The sequence below is a fragment of the Lagopus muta genome, chromosome 1, assembly GCF_023343835.1.
Source record: "Lagopus muta isolate bLagMut1 chromosome 1, bLagMut1 primary, whole genome shotgun sequence".
NCBI lineage: Eukaryota > Metazoa > Chordata > Aves > Galliformes > Phasianidae > Lagopus > Lagopus muta.
Genome location: NC_064433.1, coordinates 143,994,660 through 144,022,127, shown reverse-complemented (window position 1 = coordinate 144,022,127; position 27,468 = coordinate 143,994,660). Strand labels below are relative to the sequence as shown.

General features: G+C 41.3%; 1 protein-coding gene across 10 annotated transcripts in view; it reads left to right on the top strand.

The window, feature by feature from the left end:
- Window positions 1-27,468, top strand: part of MBNL2 (muscleblind like splicing regulator 2) — a 105,864-nt gene that overhangs the window by 47,767 nt on the left and 30,629 nt on the right. The window lies entirely within an intron of this gene.

Here is a 27,468-nt window from a genome sequence, read left to right as displayed (position 1 = left end):
TGGATGGGGCCCTGGGCAGCCTGGTCTAGTATGAAATGGGGAGGTTGGTGGCCCTGCATGTGGCAGGGGGTTGGAGATTCATGATCCTTGAGGTCCCTTCCAATCCTGGCCATTCTGTGATTCTGTGATGTACAGTGCATTTGTCTCAGTGATGACCTGGCTGAAAGGAAAATTCGGATATAGGCTAAGGCCAGAAAAAAAATGTGTTCTATAGCAGAATGTTGGCAGGCAAAGCAAGCAGGGGAGGAAAAATTTCAGCCCGTACTTACAGTTCACCATTAGTAATGTTATCAGCTAATTTAAACTCATTAACTTGAAATAAATGCAACCCATGTAACTAGTCTCTTCTGCTATCTGTGACAAGAAGGAAAATCTTTCTAGGCATAGGGATGTTATGACAGTGAACTCAGTCCATTTAAAAATAAGATGGGCAATCTTTTGCAAATTTAAATCGACTTCTCCTTAATGAAGATTTTAAAACTAGAAATTAACTAGGACATGGTCTACGCGTTTGAAAAACCAAGAAAGTTTGAAAAACCAAACTCTACTCCCTGGGAGCATAATTCTCCATCACTTCACATTTATCACAGATGTGACCATGTGTCAAGTACCATCAGATGTAGCAACACATAGCTGACTTGTAATATAAAACAAAGAGAAACTATTTGCTTTACGAAGACTATGTTAGTGACAATTTTCCTAAGTTAGCAGATTTGATAGTGTCGCAAAAATGCTTACTGCTCCCTAAAATGCATCTTACCTTTGTGCTTCCTAGTGCTAGTCAATATGATTGTGCCAGTGTTACTAGAAATGAAGACATGGGATTTGCATGTGCAGAGATTGAGGTATGCGGATATAGATATGGAGATGCAGCATCTGTGTGCATCTGTAAAGGTCAGTATTTGTATGAAGGTGATTTTGTGCTGTGTATTGAACGTGTTTATGCTCTGAAGTTCCAGTATAAATCAATACAAACATTAATTTGCTGCAAAGCACTCATTACTTCACTGAGAGCAGCATTGGCTGATTAGTATGCATGAACCGGTCTGTGTTAGAAGTGCAGGGAAACTCTGCGGTTCCCTTTCTTTAATTGAACCTTCTGGCTATAATTGTTTGTAGCCTGGATTCTTGAGGAAATGAGGCTTATGCGATCAAACTGCCCCTCTTTCCCTCCTCCCCCTTCACTTTTGAACCCACTGGCCAAATTCAGCCAAGTTTGACAAAGAGATTGTAGTCTCAAGGATAATTAAGTTCCTACGAGTTTTGTGAAAATAAGGAGCCAAAAAGAAAGGGAGAGAAAGAGAGAGAGACTTACAGACCCTCCCAAATGAAAGAAAAGGTGTTGGTTGGAGCTTACTTCTTGTTCCCAGAGAGTACAGGAGACTCTTAAAACTCAGTTAACCACATGGAAGTCAGGTTGGGGATTTGCCATCAAACGTGTAAAATCCCCACCTTGGTTTGTCCCAGTGCTCACAGAGCTGTCTGTTTAAATACAGTCTTTTTACTGGGAAGCAGCTGCATGGAGTCCTCTGCAACAGCTTCTAATCTTTAGCCTCAACTTACTTTTCAAGTGTAGTTCTCATGGTATTTTCCTTTCTTGACCTTTTCAAATATCAGATTTATCTTATTGAGTCATTGGGACTTGCCATTACTTCTTATTCTTCAGCAAGAAGGAAATTTCCATTAGCAATACAGACTTAGGTCTCATTTTAGATGGTTATACAAGGCAACAAGAGGATCCCTGGTGGTAGGTGGGGGTCAGCATCAACGCACCTTTCTGAAGCTGGCTAGTGTGCAGGAACAACAAATTCCTAAAAGGCAGCAAGAGACAGCAAAATAAGGTGCAGCTCTATAGACTTCGCGGTTAGAGCTTTTCTGGAAGGAGGGGGGTTTGAAGTGACCATCTCTACTGCTTGATTTCTTTGTGCAGCTTTACTTCAGGCAACCACTGGATGCAGAAAGAATGAAATGTCCTGGGAGCAGAGCTAGCAGTTCTTCATAGAAGTACCGTATGCCATTTGGTCCTGAGCACTTTACATCTCATTTTTAGATCTCCACACCTTTTCCTGTGTTCCAGAGCAGGAATAGGCTGGTCTTTGGCATTACTTAGGGCTGGCCTAAGAACTATTTGTCTTTTTTCTTCCCTCAAACTTGGTATTTTTGCGGTACAGCTAAGCGCTTACTGTTCCATGCACAGATGGTCTTTGAAACAAGTACTATTATAAAAAATACATTTAGCCAGCTTTCCCTGAAGCACCAACAATGCTATAAGCAGGTTTTCCTTTATTGGATATTTCCGCATGCCAGCTGTTACGATATATGTAATGTGTTTAATGAGCAAGGGAGTTTATTATTAGTTATTTGAATATGGCTCTTCTTTCTATGTAGTTATTTTTCTTTCAACCCTGGATGTTGCAAAAAGGTCTGCTGTGATCTGAGTCAATAGTATCATGGTGTGCTTTGATTTGGTGATGCACATGAAAATGGGGGGTGCGAAAATAGGCAGCAGGTTTGTTATGTGAAATGAGAAATGCTGTCATTACCTAATTAGGTAGCAAGTTAATTCATAAAATATATGTGTCCAGATTCTGTTTAGTGTGTTTACTTATTGATGTAGACTTGGAAATATCAAATGGAAAGGTAGTGCAGTAAGTTAATAAATACGTTGCTTCTTCAGAGGCCATAGAGAATTGATGGTAAATTGATTTTTAGCTCAGTTCAACAGAAGTTAATTAAGTGATATATCTAGCATTTTTTGTCGATCCCAGCGTGCTTGTGATTGCAGACAGCTATATCACCTGAGATGAGATCTGAGCAGAGCAGCCCAGAGGAGGAGAGTGACATGGCCAAAGCAGCTCTGCCCCAGCTTAGGCTGTGCGGAGCCCTAACCTCGGTTTGATGCATCGCTGTGTGTGGCATGAGGGTACATAGAGGGGACAACACCTTGTGCAAAACACTGCTGATTTTTCAGCAGCATTTGTAAGAATAACAGAAGTACGTAGAAAGGGGAAAGCTGCATGCAGGACTGTGAGCTGCTGTTGCATGAGGAGTGAAAGAACTTTCCCCTGAAGTGTTTGCTTTTTGTTATAAGTTTGCTTTTTGTTTAAGTTCTTTACTAGGAGAGTGGTTAGGCCCTGGAACAGGCTGCCCAGGGAGGTTGTGGATGCCCCGTCCTTGGACGTGTTTAAGGCCAGGTTGGACGGGGTCCTGGGCAACCTGATCTGAATGTGTATGTTTGGTGGCCCTGCTAGGCAGGGGGGTTGGAACTACATGATCCTTGGGGTCCCTTCCAACCCGGGTGATTCTGTGATCTGTGATTCTGTGATTCTGTTATGAGGGTAAGAACTAGCAGACATGGGGAGCACAGGAATGCTGAAGTTGAGAGTATATTGTGATGCTACTGCATGTTCTTTGGTTCAGGTACTTAATTCAACCCACTGGGAAATCAGCATCATGCAGAATAAAAATTTGTTGTTTAGATAAAGAAAAATTAAGACAGACCTGAAATGATTTGAAGGCAGGGCTGAAGCTTTCTGATATGGTATCTGCAGGATCACTATAAAAACTGACTGCTTTGATATGTACTTTTATATGACTTTGCATTTTTATGTGCATACTGAATGCAGTTAAGACCCTGGTTTAAATAGATATCCATAATTTATCAGTATAATTGCAGTAACTTTAACATTTTATTTGATTATAATTTCCTAAAGTGATTTCTTCTTGTTTTCTTTACACGGCAGCATTTGTCTGATGATGCATTGCAGACCTCTGTTAATGTCTGTGTAAAATTTACAGTATTTTTAAAGCATTTTCTTAGTTTCAGATCTGCTGTTGGTATGGCCATGTTTTGCACTGATCTTAAACTTAGTGAGTGAGGAATCAGAATCTTTTTAAGAACGGATCTTTATGTTTAAGCAAACATCTGTGTCCAGAATATTTGTCTGCCTTTTTTGAGCTGGGGTAGGGACAGTCTTGGATCTGCAGTTTACAGAGACTACTCACTTCATAGCAGATCTCTTCTGGATAGCAGATAACCTTGGGAATTATAAGATGTTTCTTTAAATGTCAGCTTTTGACATGTTGTGCTGCTGTTTGACGCAAATTGTTTAATACCTTCATGCCTTTGTTTTCCCTTTTGTAAAAGAGATGTAGCTCTGTTGATTTTTTTACTTACCTCTTTGGCTTTTAGAAGTAGAAACCGTTCAAGGTTAGAAGGGAATGATAACAATAATGGACATAGCTGGAAAAAACCACAGACTTTTTTGTTCACAGAAGAGGCATTGTAAGTACAAAGTCATAAATAGTTACAAGTCTTGGAAATACAGATCACACCCATCAGTACTCATGGGTGAAAAATATAACATTTTGCAATATCTAGGAGTGGTTATGTCTGTAGTGCAACTTACTGGTCACATGGGAGTCTGTGGATGTGTCAAACACCTAGATAGATAGATATATACACACACATATACAGAACATCTAGCATGTTCTGTGCGTTAGAGTTGGTAGATCTAGAATGCACGTCACTCCTGCTGCACAAAAGCAGTTTACCTGTGGGTTCCTGCCACTCAAACAGTAAATTAGTTTGAAGCAATAGAATTAAGAGGAAGTAAGAGCTTTGGTGGTTGCTTCTCCAGCTTAGAGAAGGGACCTTTGTCTACCTCTAGGAATGTGGTAGTTGAAATGGAGGTTGGGATGCTGATGTTAATGGAGAATATTCCCTAGACATAGTACCTAAGGTGTCTCCCTTCTGAGTTGTTGACCTGGGCGTTTAGATGCAGGCTTCCCAAAATGGAGGCAGGCAGCCTGCAGAGCCTCTGATGCGAGGGGCATTGCCCAGCAGCCCCATAGCTACACTAACAGCCTGGTGCTGCACAAATGACCGTGTAGCCCGACTTGCTCTGCAGGAGGTTCCCATAAGGAGCTGTTTCCAGCTTTTTTAAAAGCATTGCAAGCCAGAGATTCTCAAAACCTGTCAAGCATTCTGTATTTTTGTTTTCATATTAGGGTATCTACTGAAGCTTGATGTAATCTTGTCTTAGCTTCTGAGTGGAGAATTGTAATCCTTTGTTGAGGTTTCCTATAGCTGTAAATTCTATCATTTGAAAGACAGAAAGTAACATCTGAGTGGGTTCCTTCCTTGCCATTTTTAATCTTTATCTCCAATGTAGCTTTTACAGTGTGAAATCAGAGGCTCAAAAAACCATTAATGTGGATAGTTTATTTATATTTTTAATAGATATCAACTACTGTGATATAACATTCAGTTTACCTGGCCTCACCTGCTTCTCAGCCAGGGTTTTCCCTTAAGCAACCGGATAAAGTGTTTCATGACCGGCGCTTTGCTTAACTCTATTGAGCAAGGGCTCCTGCTTCTGGATCCCTGGCACCATTCCTACAAATACTTACTGTATTAATGACAGGTTGGAAATATGGTTTTGAGGGAGCTGTGTAAATCAGACCTTCCTGTGCCATTTGTTATTGCAACCATGTTGCCTCTTCAGTAATCACTCACTGATTTCCATCCTAAAAATGAGTGGGGGTTTTGGAAGGCGTTTTTCTGCTTCCATCACAAGATTTTCCTATAACTTCTCTACTCAGTATGCCACCTTCTCTTTTTCGGTGTGGATTTATTTACTCCTGTATTAACCTCTGTTTAATTGAATGCTACTGTCATTTTGTAGCTTAAGCAATTGCATTGCTCCTTCCCATTATCCCTGCCATCATCCCAGCTCCTCCGAGGACATTCACTGCAGACAGTCAAATCCCTCCTCAGACCTTGTTTTACTAAGCCAAAAAACCGCTATGCTCTATTTCTCCACTTGTAAGACAGTCTTCCCTTTCCTTGAGTCACCTTGGCAGCCCTCGCCTCTGCCTGCTCCAGACCAAATCCATCTTTTTTGAATGCTGGTGGTCAGAAGCACACACAGCACTGCAAGCAGAGATTCACCATGAGAGAAAAAGTCAGCATCACATTTCGTTAGCTTAGCTGGAGCTTCTGAAAAACACAGATGTGGTGTCCCGGACGGATGAAGCTTAACAGTGTAATCAAAGCAGTTGCTTTCTGCATCTGTGACTTTATAGCCCCTCCAGCCTGTGTCTCCACAGATGACTTCTCCTGGGACTGATTGTGTGTCCCACTAAGCCTGTAATAAACTTCCAGTTGATTTCATGGGGCATTTCACTGTCCCCACATTTTCTGCACCTTTGTAAACTCAGCCCAATTGACATGTTTCTAGCATGCAGACTAAATCATGGAATCACAGAATGGCCCGGGTTGGAAGGGACCTTAAGAATCAGGAGTCTCCAACCCCCCTGCCGTAGGCAGGGCCACCAACCTCCCCATTTAGTACTAGACCAGGCTGCCCAGGTTGCCTAGACCATGGTTGTTCCAGTACCTGTGGAATTAAGTGGAACAGACTTCCCCTCCAGCTGATGCACATACTTCATGGAGCACTTTTAAAAGAGAAAATCCATTCATTTAAGTAGCTTGAGAGCTCTCAGCTGTGATATCATGATGTAAATGCCTAGCTGTACATTTCTGCAAGGACCGTTTCCCAAGAGAAAAGCCATTAACGCTCATAGTCAAAGGTTCTCAAAAAGTCTGGTCACTGAGGTGCACCAATATGTGCATACACTGTCTCTGTGAACATCAAGTGAGATTCTGCTTTTCTCTTGCTCCTGTGGGCAAAAAAGGAAGGAAAGGGAAATCATAAAATTTATCTTCTGTTCAATTATCTTTTTATTTTGAAAGGAATGCTTCATGCTTTTGCACAGGGTGTGTGTGTCAGACTTTGTTTTCTTTAGGTTTTTTCTCCCTCTTCTGTCAAAATTCCACCTCTGTTTTCCATCAAGGATATGTGAAAAATATTTTCAGTATATATCATTAAATGGTTTCCTTGTTCTTACACTACTCCCTAGGCATCCACTGCTGACTGCTTTTGGAAACAGGATACTGGCTGGATGGACCTTGGTCTAACACAGTGCAGCTGTTTTTATTTTCTTAAACGCTGAATCATTTGTCAGAAAAAGTGATTTTTATTTATTTACTTACATGCAGCTGCAGGGGCTCTCAAGAATTGGAGTCTGCAATTTGTTCTTGAGAATACAAAAGGCAGATTCAGAGGTGTACAACAGCTCATCTAGGTAATTACCCAAGTGTTTCTAATTGTAACCTTCTGCAGAGTGCAGTCACCGTGTGTTGCAGTGAAATGTGCAACTTGCAGAAAGCCTGCGTGTTTGAGAACAGCCAGAGGACTCCAGCAGCAGGAATGGAGGGAAATGTCCCAGGTCATACTGCAGAGGGTGAGGTACCAGATGGGAACAAAATCTGCCCGAGACTTGGTAGCTGTTGTTGCCACTACTCAGGAAAGCAAATAGGGGAGAACTGGGTTTCCAAAATCCATAAATATCCTAAACTCTGGATGTTAAATGTTTTAGTAGACAGTCAGCAAAACTTTAAGAGACTTTATATTTTTACTGTAATTGATGCCAATCTGTGACTATTTTATTCCTTTTAATATGTAACATAATAAAAAATTACCATATTGCTTTTGTTGTTGTTTTTCTAAGGTATAGACACAGAAATATGGAATCTCTTACCTTATAATGCCTTTGTTGTTGTTGTTGTTCTACTTAAAGTGCCCCTGAAGTTGTGCTGTGGTGTGTTGCAGGAAGCCCAGACACTGGACTTTGGAAGATGGTCTTACACTGTTCAATTTGCACTGAGGTCTTTTGTGATTCCAAAACATTCATCTTCTCTATCTGCTTATTTGGCCACATGTTTTCTTGGGATTAGGATTTGAATTCACAGAATTTTCAACCAAATTCTACATCTGGACATCAGCTAGACTTTAAATTTACCTTTACTGTACTTCTAACCATTTAGTTATCAGAACTGATTATTCAATTAAGCACAGTGTCATCTGATTGAAATGCTTTCTCCACAGTCAGTGTTCTTCTCACACTGCTTTGTGAATTTTCACTTGGTTTACTGTGCACTCTCATTTATATTTTTAAAAGGAGCTGGAAAGTTTGGAAACCTTGACCCACATTTTTAAATTTAAAGTTGGCGGAGCATTTACAGCTACTGGGCTTTGTTGACTTGTTGCTCAGGAGTTAAAGTTGGCGGAATATCTGTCCTAAATATTTTCTAGCAGTGGTACTTGGAACACCAGTTTTCCTTTTGCCAGTGATGGTGAACTAGCCAACAAGCAATATATATCTGACTCCACTCTCCTTGAGGGACTTTGATCTTAAGGAATGCTAGCATGTGTGTTTGCTTTAGCTTTAAACAGTGTAGAATTTAAACTTCTAGACCAGCTAAAGAGATGTATGAATGTTAGTATTTGCCCTTATTCTATTCGTGAATGTGAGCAAAAATAAAGATTGGATGCAGTTTGCTTTGTATATAAATTACCTTGCCAAATGGAAGATGATGTTTATCTGGAGAGCATTTTAAATAATAGGTCCTTATATGTAGCTAATTATTTAAACACACAAGCTCGGGCTGGCTCACCCCATGTTTTGTGGGATCTGCCAGTGTTAAGGTGGAAGGGATTGGGTCGAGTTGGGGTTTTTGCTATCTTTTCTATTAGGATCTTGGAGATGGGTGCTGGCAGCATCAATAATCTCACCCCTAATGATGCAGCTACTTTGAGAAGAGGAAATGGAAACTGGAGGTACTGATATTGCTGTAGAGTGGCAGCCAGTAGCTTAGGCTCTCATACGTCCCTTGTAAGCAACTGACTGCTTGGATCAATGAGCCATGCTGTATACTTGGGCCATGCATAGGCACAGAGAAATGTCCTAAAATGAATTTCTCATTCCCAGACAGGCAAATGCTTGATTACCCTTAGTCCTTTACCAGCATTAAGGATCTTATGGGGCTTTTTAGGCTGTTGGAGAGCATGGATAACGATCACATTTCTGTCATAGCAAGGCTGTTGTCCTCTTAGCTGCAGTCAGAGAGATCAGAAAAACACTTCATTATTAATCTAGGGTCTGGTGTTTGCATGAGTTTGCTTTTAATAGCAGTCATAAAAGGTAGATTAAAGCATCAGAGCTATGTTTTTAGAGGTCTTCATAGGTACATGATAAATTGGCAGACAGCTGTTTGATGGTATGAGACATGTTGTCTGCTACTCAAGTAACATAACATTTCCCGACTGCAGTCTAGCGTGGTTTGTATAGGATTCTGTTCTGGTATCACTTGCTTGCTCACAGCAAATTGAATATATTAAAATGTATCTGAGATTGTTCAGCTTTACTCTGAGAGACCTTCACTTTCTCATTAATTCTAGGAGTCCACGATGAGTTAACAACTCCCTAAGGCTTCTGTTTCTCAAGAGCCATATTTAATTACCTGGTGATTGGCCTTTATGTTGGGGTTTTGTTTGGTGAATGCGGAGAAGAATCCTTTGTATCAGACTTGGTGGTGTTTTTGTATTGTTTCACTGTAGTCTCCAAACTGGTCATTCCACTTGTCAAACTGGGTTGGCTTTTGCAATCTCTTTTGTTGTGGGATTCTTCTTTGCCTCCCCAGTGCATTCCAGAAATGGTTTGCTTGCAGGCAATGCTATTTTTAAGCTTGTTTCATTTCTGTTTGATGTTTGGGAAGGTTTTTTCAATTCTTACCTTTCCTTTGGCTTTGCTGTGATATGCTAATCAAATGTTCCTTAACTAGTTAAAACTGAATGCTTATTTGTTAAATGTAGCTGGCCAAGGAGGTCCTTCAGGCATGCATCCCCATGTTTTGCTGTCTCTGCTTCATTGTTCTCAGGATCACAGCATGGGAAAACTAAGAAAGTGTGGTCTACAGCATGGTGGGCGGCTGCGCATACGATGAACCTTTTATTGAGACCTTAGAACCTTTAAAATTTGGAATGTTTCTCCTTCTGAAGGCAGAGTTGACATTTAAAGCTAATTTGGCATTCTCTGTTCCCTAAACTTTGAGTCTGGGACTAACACTGATGAGGAGAACTCAGATAAATACTGATAAAATGTGGGTTTTGGTGTGCGATGGTAAAGTGAAATACATTAAAAGACAAAGTGACATCTATTGGAGGAGGCCGTTTTCTTTAAAAACATAAACAGTGTTGCTATATTCTTAATGTCAATTTAAAATTCATCAAAAGATATTTTACCCATTGGCAGTCTGTTCTTTTCTGCTGAAGGAGAACGGTGATTGGTTACTGTAGTCCACTTGCTGTAGGAAAGCAAGTTACCTCTAATGAATCTGCTACAAGGTGTCTAAGTAGCTACAAAAACAAGCAGAGTTTAATAATTGTAAAGCTAGTGACAGGGTGCCTGGGATGCATCTCCAAAGCATCTCTTTGTCAAAGGTCAGATCTGTAAAGGTGTGGAGACACTCATAAGAATCTTGCTTTACATATGTAGCTGCTCTGGCTACGTATGAGGTCTGCTCTGAAAATAATGCCTCCTACTTTGTTATGTTGGCTCACAGTGTCAGAGGCAGATGTTGCTGGTACTGGAGCAACAGTACATTCCCATCCCATCCCATCCCATCCCATCCCATCCCATCCCATCCCATCCCATCCCATTCCATCCCATCCCATCCCACTCCCACCAATACCCCGTTACAGTTTTTTGCTGTGACAGATGGCAGTCTGACAGAGTGGCATCTGACATGGAAGTGCGTATGAAGCAAAGGGGTGTCACTGAACTCCTCAGTGCAGAAAAAATGGCACCCACTGACGTTCATCGATGCTTGCTGAATGGTTATGGAGCCCAGCGAGTGGATGGGAGCACAGGGAGGCGGTGGGTGGTGCATTTCAGCTGTGGCAACAGCAACAGTGGGTCACCTTTGCTGGTGCAGATTTTGACAAGCGTGGCATGCAAGTTCTTGTTCATTGCTGGCAAAAAAATGCACAGCTAATAGTGTGACTGTTGAAAAAGGGTGTGTTGTCATTGAGACTTTGCTCTATCAAAGAGTGTTATTGTGTTCTCTATCTGCTGTAGTTTCCATGGAAAGAAACAGAAGGCATTACTTTCAGAGTAAACTATGTATAATCCACACATTCTTTAGTATGTGACTTGCCTACAGATGAGTGCAGTCCTTCCAAACACCCACATCTTCTCTCTGTGTGCTTGCTATCAGTTTGTCAGCAGTTGGGAATAGAATTTTATTCTTTCTGTATGAATATGCTCCTTGTGGCTCATAGGTCTTCCAGAAGGTCCCGAATGAGTTTTAAGTTTCTATACTGTGTTTGTGGATATCATGACACTTAGCTCTATAAATCAACTTATGTGTCATCACAGCTGGCTTGAAGATGTGAAAATATATGTGAAAGTTGATTTTTCTTTTTGCTTTCATTGTTTTATTACTGAGTACTGTAACATGAGAGTTTAATAGCCTGAGGAATAAGACTTTGTAGGCTGCCTTGTAAATGGCTGGTAGTTGGTAAATGACTGCTTGTATCAAGAGCTATATCTTCTGAGCGTGGTTTTACCTTACATTTGTTAAAGAAAGCCTGAGTACTGTCTTTGTCTTAACATGGCAAGATAGCTTGTAGTGCTGCATATGCCACGCTTCCTACAGTCACTATTTGTTGAGACCTGTCTCTGTGCTGTGCAGAAAACCCACAGTAGGTGTTGCTGAGTGCAGCAGGCCTGGTTAAAACCTTCTTTTTCTTTTTCATAAGTTAGCATTGAATTCATGAAATTGTCCAAACTCCCTTACGCCTTCTCTCCACCCAGACAATGAATCCCTGGTGATTAAACAAGGGAGGTGGTTAAACCCTGTCTAGCTTCTGGTTAATGATCTCATATTTTTACTATTTCCCCTGATGAATGGTACTCATCCATCACAGTTTTTCTTCACCAGAAAGCAGCGGGATGGGAAAAAGAAAAAAAAACACACAAAAACCAGTGCTGATTTGGCCACCTAAATACTTCTTTTGCAGACTGTTTGCAATTACAAAGGCTTTGTGAAAATTCTGAGTCGTGATTGTTTCAACTGTGATTAACATTTCATACCATACTACATTTTAACTTGGATGCTCTTCAGATCAAAATTGAAGTGCCATAGTGATTTTAATCATTTTATGATGTGTGTATCAGACAAATAAAAATAGAATACAGGAACAAGTACTGAATGTTTCCTGGCTCTGAAAGAACCACTCTTGTGAAAAGCATGAGATCACTATGTATTTTTTTTCCATAAAACTTTGTTTTGATTTGTGGAGGTTTAGTTTAGTATGTTCTTCAGTCTTTTGACATTTATAAAGAGTATTTAAACGGAGGTCCTTTCTGACCGCAGTGTAGCTGCGGTGAATGATTCTCTAGCAAATGAGAAAAACATGGTTTGGCCATGCCACCAGGCTGGGTAGTGACAGATCACTGTCACATGCTGTGTACACTTCTAAAGCCTTGGTTGTTGCTGCCCTCCTCATCCAGAGAAGAAGGTTTTCCAGTCTCTGGTTCTCCCCACTCCTGCTCAAGAGCAGATAAGAAGGTCTGTCAGCCACAGGCGGTGTAATCATCACCTAGAGTTTCTCATTCGTTAACCGTTGTAGCTTTGACATAAACAGCAGTGACAGAGACCTTGTCTGCACCCTGGCTGTGCTTGCATCCTCTCTCTTCTTCCTTGGCACTCAAAAGAAAGCATTTTGACACAGAGATGTTTGAAGGGAATCTTTATCTTGTGATTGCTGCTCAGATGCAGTGCAGGCAGTGGAAGCACTTTATCAGAAACGAAAGTCATAAATTATGTGCTACTCTGATTGCTGTTTGGAGAACAGTATCTAGGACCCAGTGGCAATTTCTCCTGAGAAACAGATGAGAGTGCTGCAAAACAGTGAAGGCTTCCAGAAGAAAAGCACTGAAAACCATCGGCTTGCCACCTGCACAGGGAGAACCTGTTTGTCTCCTTACTTGGAAGGGTGGGATAACCGATCACCAAGGTGATTCATTGACCCAAGTGGGTTTGCACATTTCCTGGTAGGTCTCATAATAGCCTCTTGGTACTTTGTTGGACTGCTTTTACTTGTTCAGAGTTAGGGTGTGAAAAAAACTCAGTGAAGTCCTTGTTTAAGTCAAGTGGACATGACTTTCTTTTTGCATATGTCATTTGTTTTGGCACTGGAAAGACTTTCTACACCAGTACACAATCACTTGGATGGAACTTAAAATATAACAAAGAGTTTGCTTTGGAATGCCACTTACATGCTTATAGGCATTATGTTCTTCAAAGCATAATTTGGTAACTCCTTATTGCGTCAGTGGAGTGTGTCAGCTGAGATATACATACCAGCTAAAAGTAATGCCTCCTATTTCTTTTCATGGAAACAACAGCAGATACAAAGAACATGATAACACTATTTGATAGAGCAAATTCTCAGCTACAAAATACTCTTTTTCAACAGTCATTAGCTGTGCTTTTTTTGCAGCAGGGAACAAGAGCCTGCATGCCATGCTTGTCAAAATCTGCGCTAGCGAAGGTAGCCCTCTCTTGCTTCAGCTGGAACATACCACCCACCACCTCACTGTGCTCACATCCACTGGTTGGTCTCCAGAAACATTCACCAAGTCTCAGTAGATGTTAGTGGGTGCTATTTTTTTCCTGAATTGAGCAATTATTGACACACCTTTCCTTCCTACGCCCTTCCATGTCGGACACCATTCTGTCAGATTGCCCCTCTGCAGCCAGCTTTCACACAGCAGCAACGTATAATGGAGTATTGGTGGGAAGGTTCCACCTCTACTGCCATACCACCAACATCCGTCTCTCATGTCAAAGGCCAACAGAATAAAGCAGGAGGCATTACTTTCAGAGCTGCCCTCATATAATGACTATTTGTATTGAAGTATTTCTGGACAAACAGTACAGCAGATTTCATTTTTAAAATGACTTGTTTATGGTTGTGTTTAAATACTTTTATTTTTCAGTGGGTGCTTGAAGTGCGTGCACTCATCAGCTTTTGGTTGGATTTGGTAGAGAAGCATTTGTGAGAGATGTATTACCAATGGTGTGCTGCTGTCATCACCTGGATTTAACCTTGCCCACCACTTTCCATAGAGTAACCTCCTTAATGCAGTCCTTTGGGCTGAAACATATGAGTAGATGACTCAGGATGTTTATTTGCAGCTTTGGTGAAACACTTCAACCATTTTTGAGAAACAGCTGAGGTGAATACCTTGATTTTGTTCCTTAAGTGTTTCTTAAAATTGCTTCAACAATAAATTTGATTTTTCATTGTTCACAGCTGAAATTTCAGATCCCCACAGCAGAAGGGTTGCTCTGATATCAGTAATTTGCCTTATGCTATTTTTCTGAAATTTCACCCAAATTTGGTCATTTTGTAAAGCATGAAAACTCGCTCTTTATGCCTAGCAGAGGCTTTGTCCTGGTTTTCATCCAGATCAGACAGGCTTTGTGTGCACTGAGCTTGCTTCAGTGCAGGGTTTCGAGGACTAAATACAACTGTCCCCATGCTTGCTCCATGTGGGCTCAGACACTAGGCAGCAGGTAACAGCTTGCCATGGTTCTCAGCAATGCAGATGTTGTAAAACACATGTACAAGAGGGAAGGGATGAAGTGAAGTTTGGGGAGATTAGTGGTGAGAAAAGACAGAGGAAGGGAAGAGCTGAGGCACGGTGGTACTTTGCCACTGTGAGAATTGAGGAAAACATGCTGGCAATGTGTTTTTCAGGCAGTGACAGCACACGTTTTCTTTTGCCTGAGTGCATGCGTGGCACAGATGGTTTTCTGGAGAGGGACTGACCTGTGGATGGAATGAGGCCTGCATCCAGATGAGACTGGTAGGGGCACGAGGGGAGGAGATGGTCTCCTGCTCAGACCTTGATGGCTCCTCAGTGAGCAAGTCCCTGAAACTGGTGCCCTCACCATTAGCCCTTAAGTGGCTGTACTTCTGAAAATGAAGACTGGGAGGAATCGTACAGGAAGCATCAGTGTGTGCCAAGTGGGCACAACTGCAAAGGGAAAGGAGGACCAAGATCTGCAGTCAAAAGTTGTTGCAGGCACTTCTTGTTGTTTTAACCATATTTGGACTTGGTTTGTTCTGTGTAGAGTGGGAGTAATACTATGTAATCTCACAAGGAGACTGAGAAACCCATTAATAATTTGTATGGAACTATTCATGATGTGATCCTATGGAATGACTCTTGTGGGTAGGCCCAAAAGGAAATGAATATGTTGCGTTCAGGATGGGAGAGATGAATATGTATTAAAGTGTTACTGCCCGTTGACTGTCAGGGTTACAAGAAATACTGTTTGGCTGCCTATTCGCTGTCTGGGAAAGAAAGTTGTGTAAAGAAACTACGTATGATCATGTAATAGAGGTTGGGGTCAACACAGCTACTCATGACAATGGTGAAGTAAGGTGCCATGGACCTCAGTGTATACTAAAAATGTAGATGCAGTATAACAATTGCAAGGAAGTCTGGTGTGTGTGAAAGTCTTGGGTATATGCCTTTGAAAACCTATAGGCAATATTTTAACATGAGATTAACCTAGAATTTTATTTAGTTGTCACCAATTCTGTTTTAAGGAAAAGAGTAATTATCTGCTCTTTCAACAGAGCACTGAGAAGGTATAAGCACTCTCAAGACCACAATCTCATGTTCTAGTACTTAGATGAATATAGCATTCAAATAAGGTAATAAGACATCCCAACGTGTCTTATCTTTTCTCATAACCGTGATTTAGCTCCTAATTCTGTAAGCTACTATTTGAGATAAATGTAACCGCTTTCTGCTGCTTGCTATTTTTTGTTGCTTTTGGAAGTTTCCTAATACAAAATAGATGGAACGAAGAATTATTCAACACCAGGAACAAAAGGTAGGATTTCTCTTCAGTTACTGAGGTGTCGGAAGTTCTTTCTTGCCTCTTGCTTGAGTTTCTTAAGCTGGTCTGGATTGTTGATTCTCTAGATAATTCACACTAGTAAATCTCACATCCTACTGCTTCTGAAGAAGAGGTCTTATTACCCTTCCTGCTAACAGCTCTGTTTTCCCTACGCCCTAAACAGAAAAATCTGAGGTGTGCTGAATTTCAAGAAAAGCTAGAAATTCAAATTTATCCCTGATGTTATTAAGATAGCCAATTCCTAGAAAAGAAGTGTGGACTTGTATGGAAGTGGCTAGGGAAGGTGTCTGCTTATCTTCTGCTTTTTGGGTCAACTACACTTTTTGGACGTTGTTCTCTGTAAGTGGTCCTACAGTGGAACAACATCTAATAATCTCATTTGATTATTTGATGCTTCTCATATGGTGATGGTACTATGGGGAATCTTATTTGTGATTCTTTTTCAGAAATGCAAGTATATTTTCTTCACATTTTTTAGGATCATTTTTCTTCAATATTTGCTTTTTAATAAAAACAAACAAACAAACAAAAAACATGGCTTTTCTAAAACACCAAGACATTCCAATATGTTTTCAGCAGCTTTCCAATGAACTAGAAACTTGTGTCAGGTTCCAGCCTTGCTGGTACATCCCGGGAGCAAAGCCTATGATTTATTAATAACACAGCTGTGGTTCCTGCACTGTTATTAAGGGCTGGTAAACACTCTTCCTTCTGCAGAGGGAAAAGATAGTGTACTTTTCACCTCTGCAATTATGTAATGCGTCCTAGGCTATTTGTATATTTAACTAGGATGTTGCTTTTTCCTTTTGTTTGTAGGGTGATCAGCTAAGAAAGTGTGAAATCCACAAAAGAAGAGAGGCTTTTTGTGTTGTTTGTGTCTTGATAGTGCCTAGCAAACTCCAGCTGGATGTGGAGCCTGCTATCAAGTGCATGTGCACTTGGGAAGCTGTGGAAGCTGCTGACATGGGGTGACAAAGCTTGGTCAGTGTAAGGAATAGCAGAGGGACTCACCATCAGATCTCTTTTAAGAAAGGGAGAAAGGAAGATCCAAGGCTCTACAGGCTGTTGAGCCTCATATATGTGTCTGGGAAGATCATAGAACAGATCTTAGCTACAGTAAGGCATATGTGAGAGAGACAAGAAGGTCATCAGAGATAGCCACTAAGGGCATACTGTGCCTGACCAGTCTGATGGCCTTCCATGATGAAGTGACAGCATCGGTGGACAAAGGAAGGGTATCTGTTGTCATCTACTTGGACTTCTGCAGGGCCTTCCATATGCTCCTCGTCACATTTTTATCTCTAAATCAGAAAGATACGGAGTTGAAGGATGATCTATTCGGTAGATAAGGAATTGATTGGATGGTGACAACCAAAAGGTTGTGCTCAACGGCTCTATGCCCGGGTAAAGATTGGTGATGAGTGGTGTCCCCCAGGAGCTTGCACTGGTACTGATACTTTTCAACATCTTTATCGTTGACCTGGATTGTGGAATTGAGTGCCCCCTCAGCAAGTTTGCTGATGACACCAAATTTAGTGGTGCAGTTGATACAGTAGAAAGATGGGATGCCATCCTGAGGGGCATGGACAGGCTTGAAAAGTGGGCCCAGATGAACTTAATGAGATTCAACAAGGCCAAGTGCAAGATGTTGTACTTGTGTCAGGGTGATCCCAGATACACATACAGACTGGGAGAAGAACTTGAGAGCAGCCTGCTGATAAGAATTTAGGGGTTCTGGTGGACATAAGCCAGCAGTATATGTTTGAAGCTTGGAAGGCCAACTGTATCCTGGGCTGCATCAAAAGAGGGGTGGCCAGCAGGGAGAGGGAAGCGATGATGAAATATGTGGAACTGTTGGGGTGAGTCAACAAGAGGGCTGCAAAGATGATCAGAGGGCTGAAGCACCTCTCTTACGGGAAAAGTTGGGGAAGCTGGGCTTGCTCAGCCTGGAGAAGGCCCCAGGGAGACCTGACTGTCACTTTTCAGTACGTGGAGGGAGCTTATAATCAGGAAAGAGACTGACTTTTAACAAGGGCAGGACAAGGGGATGTGATTTTAAACTAAAAGAGGAGAGATTTAGATTAGACATTAGAAGGAAATTTTTTTACTGGGAGGGTAGTGAGGCGCTGGCACAGGCTGCTCAGAGAAGCTGTGGCGGCCCCATCCCTGTAAGCAATCAAGGCCAGGTTGGATGGGCCCTGGGCAGTCTGATCTAGTAATTGGAAGCCCTGCCCACAGCAGGGGCATTGGAACTAGGTAATCTCTTAGGCACCTTCTAATTCAGTCCATTCTATAATTCTGTGATTCTTTGATTCTATGATCAGTGGCCATGCAGCAGTCACCAGCTTCATCCTTTACTCTGCTGGGCCCAGTGGAGTTACCTGGTTTGAGAAATGGATGTTATGAGACCTTTGTGGCCAAGGTTATGGCTGGCTCCAATGACATTTTGTCATCCTTCTCTTTATTGTGGTGGCAGAGTACCTTGATACACAGGACACTTATGAAATCACATTGATGTGCCTTTTCCGAAGCTGTGATTCACTGCGGCTACCACTGTGTCTCCTCAGGTTTCTTTTAGACGGGTGACTATCTGACCACCAATAAGGTGCTTGATTTTACAGCACTCTCCCTCCATTTTGTTGTTATCTGGTCACAGATAGCTCCACATTGCCAAGATGCCTCTCCTGCTCCTTTATGGTGCTATGTAACTGATTTCTATTTCTTCTGAAGCATGTTAAGATTCCAACCATCCTGTTGAGGGAACCATTGTTGAGGCTTCCTGATGGCAAAGCCCTATCCTCACTACTGACGGCTCACTCTTCTATCCCGATGTTGCAGAAGGTGTGCTGTATCAACACTGAGGACATTCTAGCTTTCCTCCACAGCCACTGAGAGAAAAATAAGGTGTCTCAGAGCACAGGCTGCCAGTACTGCAGTTACTTTTGCCTACATTTTCGCTGCCAAATGGTGTTTCCACACGTACACAAAGCACAACTCGGAGTTTAAACGCAGTCTTCTTCATATGAGCAAGCTCATATTAAAACCATACATTTGCTTGAAGGTTTTTACAGGCGTTGTAAAGGAGGTGAGGAAGGAGGTCTGTCAGGGATCGGCACCATGCTGTGCTCATTCTCTTGTTTGGTCACAGCTTGGTTTGTACTATTCTTCTCCATGCCGCTGTTGCATTTTCTTGTGTCAGCTGATCTGCAGTCACATAAGTTGTCTTTCCTTACTGGTTTTAATTCTGCAGTGGCTATTTTTGTCTGCCCTTAAGATAGTGAGAAAAGTGGGAAAAAATTTCCTCTTATTGAGATTTTCAGCTTTTATCTTCTTTTTTTCAATCCAATCAAGTTAAACTCAGTAGTGAAGTATGTTGTTTACCAGCAAAACATCCTTGTTGCCCTGAGTTACCATGCGGTCCCACCCAGGATTTACACAGTTCTGTTCTGTCTTAAAAACAGTTGATCTTTGTAATGAGCACTGGGAGCTGCCCAGTCATCAGTTCAGTGTGTGTAGTGCTCTCAGCTCAGCAGATACCAAGCCTCTGTAAAGGCCATGGGCGTATTTTCTGTAATTCATGCAGGAATCTGCAGACCCTTTGACTTGATGAAATGAGTGGTGCTGGAGCACCTAAGGCACTGCTCTGTGTTCCTGCAGCCCTACTGAGTCCCTTCGCAGCCTGCATCATGCCTAAAAGCCCCACTTAATGCACCTTCACATCCAGCGGAGAGCCTCACTGCTAGTATAATGGAAGTAATAGGTTTGGGAAATGTAACTCAACAGAGTTCCCCTTCCCCTTCCCTCTGCTTCCTTTATGTTAGTTCCATGGGAGTTTTCCCTTAGCTCCACGTTGGCTGTCTTTTATTTCATGGAAATTGCCTACGTGCATTGGAGTGAAGATGCATTTCAAGGGTTGTTCACAGTTGTTTGTGATATATTCATCAGTGCTGGTAGCCAAGCATGAAGCTGAGGTAAAAATAACTGGTTTAGATTTTGAGTGCCAGTGTGAAAATGAAGGGAAAAAAAAAGAGAAATGAAGAGAAGAAATAAACTTTATTTCCTGATTATACTCAATTAATGTTTGAGTCGGTAAACATAGAAATAAAATAAATAGGTATTAGTGTAAACTATTATTTCTTTGAATTTTCTTTGTCTTATTTGTTAATCTCAAGGATGTTTGTCAAATGACTTGCAATTTCATACACATCCGAGCAATTTCATATCGAGTACGCTTCCCCTGATATTGCAAGGCAAATTATTAAACCATTCTCTGTAGCGATCCGTCTCCACATTTGGTTGAAAGAGCATCTTGAGAGACTCAGAGCTCTTTGTGCATTGCAAATGTGCTCTCCAATAGAACATTTTGTCTTTTTCCATTTAAATAAATATCTCCTATTAAGCCTTTAGTGTTAAGACTCTCACGTCATTTAGACATTCCATCTTTTTGTAAGACTTCCATTTTTCTTCAATTTTTTATTTTTTTTATTTGTATTTTTAATGCCAGTTACAGGCATAAAGTAATGTTACTGGTAGCTCCTGTTTTCTGAAATTATGAATAAAATGATCATTTTTACTCTACCAGTTTCTAGTTTCTAGCAAATAGTTGAAATAATTCGAAGAGTAGCTAATGGGTTTTCTTAGCTTGCTGGAAACCAAATCAATCTCAAGTCACCTGAGAATTTTTTTGCATTCATTTTCCTTTCCTACTTTAAAGCAGGAAGGTGAATTTGCTTCTACTTTTGCTTAAAACAGAAATGTGTAGGTGCATATAAATATGTATGCACACTCACTAACTTTGGTGGGTGGACTTGTGAGGTAGCTTTAGAAATAATGAATTAATTTCTCTACAAAATTTTGAGGGTTTTTTCTTTTTTTTTTTTTAGAAAAACAGATCCAACAGCTGAAATATTTCAAGTGTAATATATGAGATGTTCTTTGTTCCTGTCCTAAGGTGTGCTGGCAAGGAGTGAATTTTCAGATCTTTGAACTCTGCATTAAGAGCTTAATATTTCTAATACTGTTTGGCCCTTTTCTTTTTACTTTTTTCTTTTTCTCAAATAGTTCAGTTCTCTTTTTCATGATACAAGATCTTACACCAATCTCCTTTTTTTTTTTTTTTTTAAATAAAATGAGATACAATTCTAGTTAGGCTACAGGAATCCTGTTTTCATATGCATGCATGTTTGCAAGTCAACATACTCTTTATATGAAATTATGCAAAATTCAGAAACCCTTTGAAGCTTCTTTATATGCATTAAGGAAGAAATAAAGAAATCAGATATATTTTTAAAAGTCAATGACTAGTCTCTCTCAAGGCTTAACTAAATCCCTTAAGTCCTTGCATATGTGCTTAACTCTGCAGTCATGTATAGTTTTACAGATGGTGTGAGATGCTAAGTATCCACAGCAGATAAAAAAGAAGCACTTTATTGAGGTCTCTTCTTTTTTGCTTTATCAGAGAACTTGGGAAGCAGATAGACCTGTAAAGGAGAATTGAATCCCAACATGGAATGCTATATGCCAGTCCTGATTGAAATCTAGTGTTTGGCCTTGATTTTGAGTGTTGAATTAGCTGTTGGCATTTCAGCGCTCATGTACAAAAATAAATAGGAGGAATATGTAAATGCAAGTTCTGTAGAACAAGGGGAATCATCCTTCTCTGCATAGCTCAATGAATGTACAGTCACTGTTTGCTTTCTTGTGCTTTTCCTTTTTGGTATTTCTGCATCTGAAAAATAGCATTTGAACTGGATGTTTTGGAGCGAAGAGGAGAGGAGCACAAGCTTAAGTGTCTCAAAGTTAATTGCCTTTCAACTGACTGTGTCTGTTTGTCAGTCCTACGGAGCCCAAGCTTGTTGGAATTGAGAATTTCCTTATGTATGCAATGGTGAAATTGTTAAATTAATTGTGAGAGATCGCACTCATTCCCAACCAGAATTTGCGAAGGGGCTGCTGAGGAAGAATCCCAAAGAAGATCAAACTGTCATATAAACTCTTCCGGAGTATTTATGTCTTCAGTACCTCCACGACTGCTGACATTGCTGTCTCTGTGGCTATTCTTGCTGTGTGCTGCCACTGTCCCAGACAGAAGGCGCTGATAGCTCTTACTCAGCCAAGCTCTGAACAGCATGTAATATCTTCAGGTATCTAATATCAATATGGAGCAGGTGATATCTGGCTCACTAGCATGCCCACAGTTCCAAATACATATGGTTTATTAGAATGTGATCTGATCTTTACAAGCATGTGCAAAGTTTGCTGAAGCTTTATGACACGGAATTACAAACATATATATATACTTACAGTTGCAGAGGTAATTGTAGAATCAGGTTTGTCATTGATGTTTGGTGGGGTTTCTCAGGTGTTTATCTGACTGCAGAATGTTGAGCTGTCTGGGTGTCTGGCCGGAGACCAGCAAATCTTTTTGCCTTTGTAGAACCAGTTACTCAAATATCTTCTAAAACTATTCATGTCTTAAAAGCCATAAATGTTGTTTTCTTCTTAAAATTGCTTATTTAATCCTGAGAGATCATATGATTTTGTCTGCATCTTTTAGTAATAACTTGTTTTCTTAAGGTAGAAGATTTTGTGTAATTACACTATCCATACTTTCATCAGTACCAATCTTGCAACATAATGGCTTTAAACACTCTAGCCAATTTCAGACAATTTTGCTGAAAGTAGACATCTCAAAGACATATGACTTGATAATAAAAGAAATAAATCCTACTATTTATGCAAAAATCAGTGCTGAGTAGAAGAGAAAGATCCAAATTACTGCCCAGTTAAGGAAAAGGCTGCAGCCTGAACTGAGCCACTCCTGAGTGTGGTCTGCCAACCACATGCACATTTTGGCTGGCTGTTGAGGACACGCACAGCTCAAGCAAGTTATATTTATTATGTGACTTGTTTGCTGGTTTATAGTTAGGAGAGGTGGGAGAGTGCTCTGGGAAGAAGAAAGAGAGAAGGAGGGATATGGGGTACAGGAGGAATCTGGGAGCTGGGCGTACCTCAGGGAATGGGGATAGGAATGAAAGACAGACTTTAGCAAAGAAGCAGGCTTCTTTCTTCCTGCTCTTCATCAGATGACCTATTTTCTGGATGTAACGTGATGTCTCACTCGGGCATTACATCGTGGTGTGAGGTAAGGGAGGCTCGCTTGTTAGTTCCCACTAGTATTGACAATAGATTGCCTTCACTAACTTTGCATTTGTATGCAAAATCATTCAGGCAGTGAACTCTGGTGAATCTCATGAGGTTAAAATAAAACCAAGTGCAAGGTCTTGCACTTGGGTTGCAGCAACCCCCACCAGTATAAGCTAGGGGATGTAGGACTGGAGAACAGCCCTGCCAAAAAGGATTTGGGAGTGCTGGTGAAATGGCAAGCTGGACATGAGCCAGCAATGTGCTCTCGCAGCCCAGAAAGTCAACCATATCCTGGGCTGCATCAAAAGAAGTGTGGTCAACAGGGCAAATGAGGTGATCCTGCCCCTCTACTCCATGCTGGTGAGGCCTCGCCTGGAGTACTGTGTCCAGATGTGAACAGATTGCTTGGAAAGGTGGTGGATGCCCTGTCCCTGGAGACATTCAAGGTTAGGCTGGATGGGGCTCTGAGCAATCTAACTGTAGGTGTCCCTGTTTGTTGCAGAGGGGTTGGACTAGGTGGTCCAATTAGCACTGGACCTTTACAATAAGCATACTAAGAATATGTACTGCTGACTCCTGCCTTAAAAGCAGCCTTTGGCAGATGAGTGAAATTCTTGTTGATGAATTAGTTGATCCTCAGCTTAAAAAGATAAAAGAAACATTATTTTACTGTTGCTGTTTGTTTGTTTGATAAAAAAATTCAGACATCTTATTTTTATGAAAATTAAGGGCAATTTTAATAAGTACAAACTAACTCATTATTATGCATGGATGATGGCAGGGACACCTCCCTCTAGACCAGGTTGCTCAAAGCCCCATCCAGCCTGGCCTTGAATGCTTCCAGGGAGGGTGCATTCACAGTCTTTCTGGGCAACCTGTTCCAGTGTCTTACCACCCTCACAGTAAATTATTTCTTCCCAATATCTAGTCTAAATCTACCCTCTTCCAGTTTAAAACCATTTGCCTTTGTCCTGTTCTATATGTCATTTTAAAAAGTCCCTCCCCAGATTTCCTGTAGCCCCCTTCAGGTACTGGAAGGCTGCTATAAGATCTCCTTTGAGCCTTCTCCTCCAGGCTGAAGAGCCCCAGTTCTCTCAGCCTGTCCTCATAGGGGAGGCGCTCCAGCCCTCTGATCGTCTTCATGGGTCTCCTATAGACCCACTCCAGCAGCTCAACATTCCAGTCTTTGAACTGTCTTGTGCCACTGGTTTTAGGCAACCTACCTACTGCTCTTAGTAGGGAAATCTATTCATCTATACCATAATTCAGTGGTGTGACATAGTTCATAGAGGGACGTGGTTTTGATGCCAGGCTAGTCAGCAGTTCACAAGAGCACTGCCCACATGGAAACAAGGCTCCTTGTTGTAGCACCTGGGTACTGGGCATCATTTGAGTTCCCAGCTCATTGCACGCATTCCTTCTGCCTCCCACCTCCTGCTGGAATGAAACCTGTGGCACGCCCCAGGTGCAAGCCACAGCATGTCCCCAGTCTGGATAATCAGCAGTAGAAAAAGCAGTGTTTCAGCTAAAATTTTCCATTATCTGCCTGAAATATGGCCCAATGCTTTAGGCTAGGCCAGCTGTAGAGAACAAAGTAAGAGAAACGGGAGGTCACAGGCAGGTGCCAGGCTTCCAGGGCGAGTGCTGGGAACTTCATCTGGTCTCCATTCATCATTACTCTCAATTTACTCTCAATTACAGATAAGGAGACAGCTCATTGAGAGTGAGTTTTGGTAAAGAAATCACGTGGAAAGTGAACAGGTTGTGATGTGCGTTTTGATAACCTTCATTTCATTGGCGGAAGGAGTTTCTGGGGACTAAGTTTCAAGCCAGTCTGTCTGCACCCTGTGTCAGGACTCTGACTCATATGTGGGAGTAAATTAGAAGTTGTATTAAGCAATTATTTTCCCTGCTGCCTTCCCTGTTATTTGAACAGAGGTTGTGCTGCTGTGCACCACCAAGTCTGGAGCAGCACCTTTGCTACTGTGATTTTAAGAGCCGTGGTGAATCAAGCCTTGCTCCAGAGGCTTGATACCAATGCATCCCAAAGCCAAAGCAATCAATTTTGTCTCTGTATTTGTTTTGAGGTAGCCTGCTACTGTAGTGTTTTTTCTTCAAGAATCCAAACGGGCCTTTATTGTAGACCCAACACGTTGAATAATTTAGCATTCTCTGCTGTTTGGTTGATGTGTTACTATCATTTCCGTTGGACTTTGGTTTTGCCTTTTCAGTAAATAAAAAACCCAGGGTCACATCTGATTGATGCCACAAGTTTGAATTTTTATTCTTTAATTAATTGATCAGTTGTTGGGAATCAGCCCAATTCTGCTATTGCCGTCAGCAGCTCATAGAGACACGGACCATTTCTCAGCAAAAAAATGAAAATGCTTGTAAGCATTTTTCCCCAACCACTGAAAGTCCAACAAATGAAAGGTGGTCTCAGAATTCATTTGGTTTGGGTTGCTAGGACTGGATTCATCTGCACACTATTTTCAGTGCTCATTCAGTTGTGGTTTATTTTGGGTCATTTCACTTTAACAAGGCTCGATCTGTTTACAGTGCTTTCTATAGCAGCCTGACAGGACCACATAACTCTTTTATAGTAAGTTCATTGCTAACCAGGAGCTCAAAGAAAACCAACTAAACAACACTAACTAGTAAATGAGGCACAAACATGGATAACTTCAGAGAATAGAGCACATTTTTATGTGTTTGGATTATTCTGGAAAGTTTTCTGAAATAACCAGTCCTTTGTTGCACTGTGGGCTGCTTTGCTGAACTGGAAGTGCCAGCATAAGCTAGCTATGTGCTTTTGGAAGCAATAGCAGAGGGCTGGCTTTAGGCTCTTTTCAGAACCGAGGTACTTCAAAAGCCACTCTAGTTGAGAGTTACTTATGCTCCTTAATTGAGGATCACTTTCATTTGCATAGGTAGGTATTTCCATCAGATAGAGTTACTTGATTTTGTTTTGCTGTTTTCATTTTCAGATTTGTCGTATGAACCATTTACATACAAATTAGATTAAAATTAAATAGGTCTCCTTTAAAAATGCCTTAATCAGGAAATCCTCATCAGCCAACAAAAAAGCAGATGCTCATTGCCCGCGTTAAACATGCTCCTGTTTAACATGAGAAAGGCAATGGCCTTATTTCCCCATGAATGGAAGCACCTTTTTCTGTGTCCAAGGCAAACTGTGACTGTTCCATTTCTGCTTCAGCCTGTGGACAAAGTAACTTTCCTTTTGTGTGCTTGATTGAAAGCAACAATTAGTGACCTGCAGAAGTAAGAAGAAAGAGCACACCATGCTGAAAATGGCCTCACCTACATCAGCATATTAAAACAGTGCCAAGAGATGTTCCTTGGCACTGAGGCTTGGCTGTCTGCATTCTGCAGTCGTAGCTTTCTTGAACTCCTAATACTGATGTTCTGGGACATCCAAAGCATACTGGTGGTTTGGTAGGAAAGTATGTGTGCATACGCAGTGTCAGAGTACGTGTGTACTGTGTAATGTTCTCTTGCAGGGATCTAAATGTTCCTGTGGCTATAGGAGGGTATTCCTTTTGGCTAAGAATTCTAAAACATTCATAGCAGAGAACAGAAGTTTTAAGGAGCACTTTAAAAAAAAAAAAAGATCTCCATTTGGAAACTTGTCTTCAACAAGTTGAGTGTGTCAGATCCAGTTTGACTAACGCTTTGGGTCGTCTGCTCACAGCTCTTAAAACTTTGTGACTGTTTATGAGCTGTGCCATCAAGGAGCCTCTGATCTTAGCATGTCCTGCCTCCCTGATGCACCCCATTGTTTCCTTTTCTGTTTCCTTTTCTGGGGAGAATGTATCATTTCTTACACTGCTCTGCCTACATTTTGGCATGTGGTCAGTAGAGGTGTGCTCCATGTCCATCTTCTCCAACACAAGCCATCTCAAGGGTGGCTGCCTGCTGTATGTCTGTGGTTGGTACTAACTATCTACAGCCCCTTGCTCCAGAAGTGCCAACTTCTGTTCCTTTATGCTTAGCTGGAAATAGTTCAAAGTTGTACTTGATGTAATAAAAACAGGAGGCAAGAAGGCAGGGAACTATAGTTCAGCATGAACGTCCAGGAGAACACAAGCAGAAAATTGTCACATGGTTGGTTTTTCTATATGTAACGTGCTTAAAAGCTGTATTTTTCTTAAGGAATATTTAAAGTTGTTATTTGTGATGTAATTTAGAAAAGCATGGTACATTAATGATAATGTGATACAGTAGCCAAGATCCAAGAGAGGCAATTCAGGCAGCCTGGATAATAGACTGTTAATTGTATCACAGCGATTTGTACTTAACAATGAAAGTGCCATCAACTGTTTTCAAAGCCTTTCTCCTTGGTTCATGGCTAACAGCTCTAACAGTCAGTCAGATGTAGTGAGCTGAGGCAGAACTCAAGGCTGTCAGCTCCTCCCAGCCCGCTACACCATTCCCAGGAAACACCCTGCATT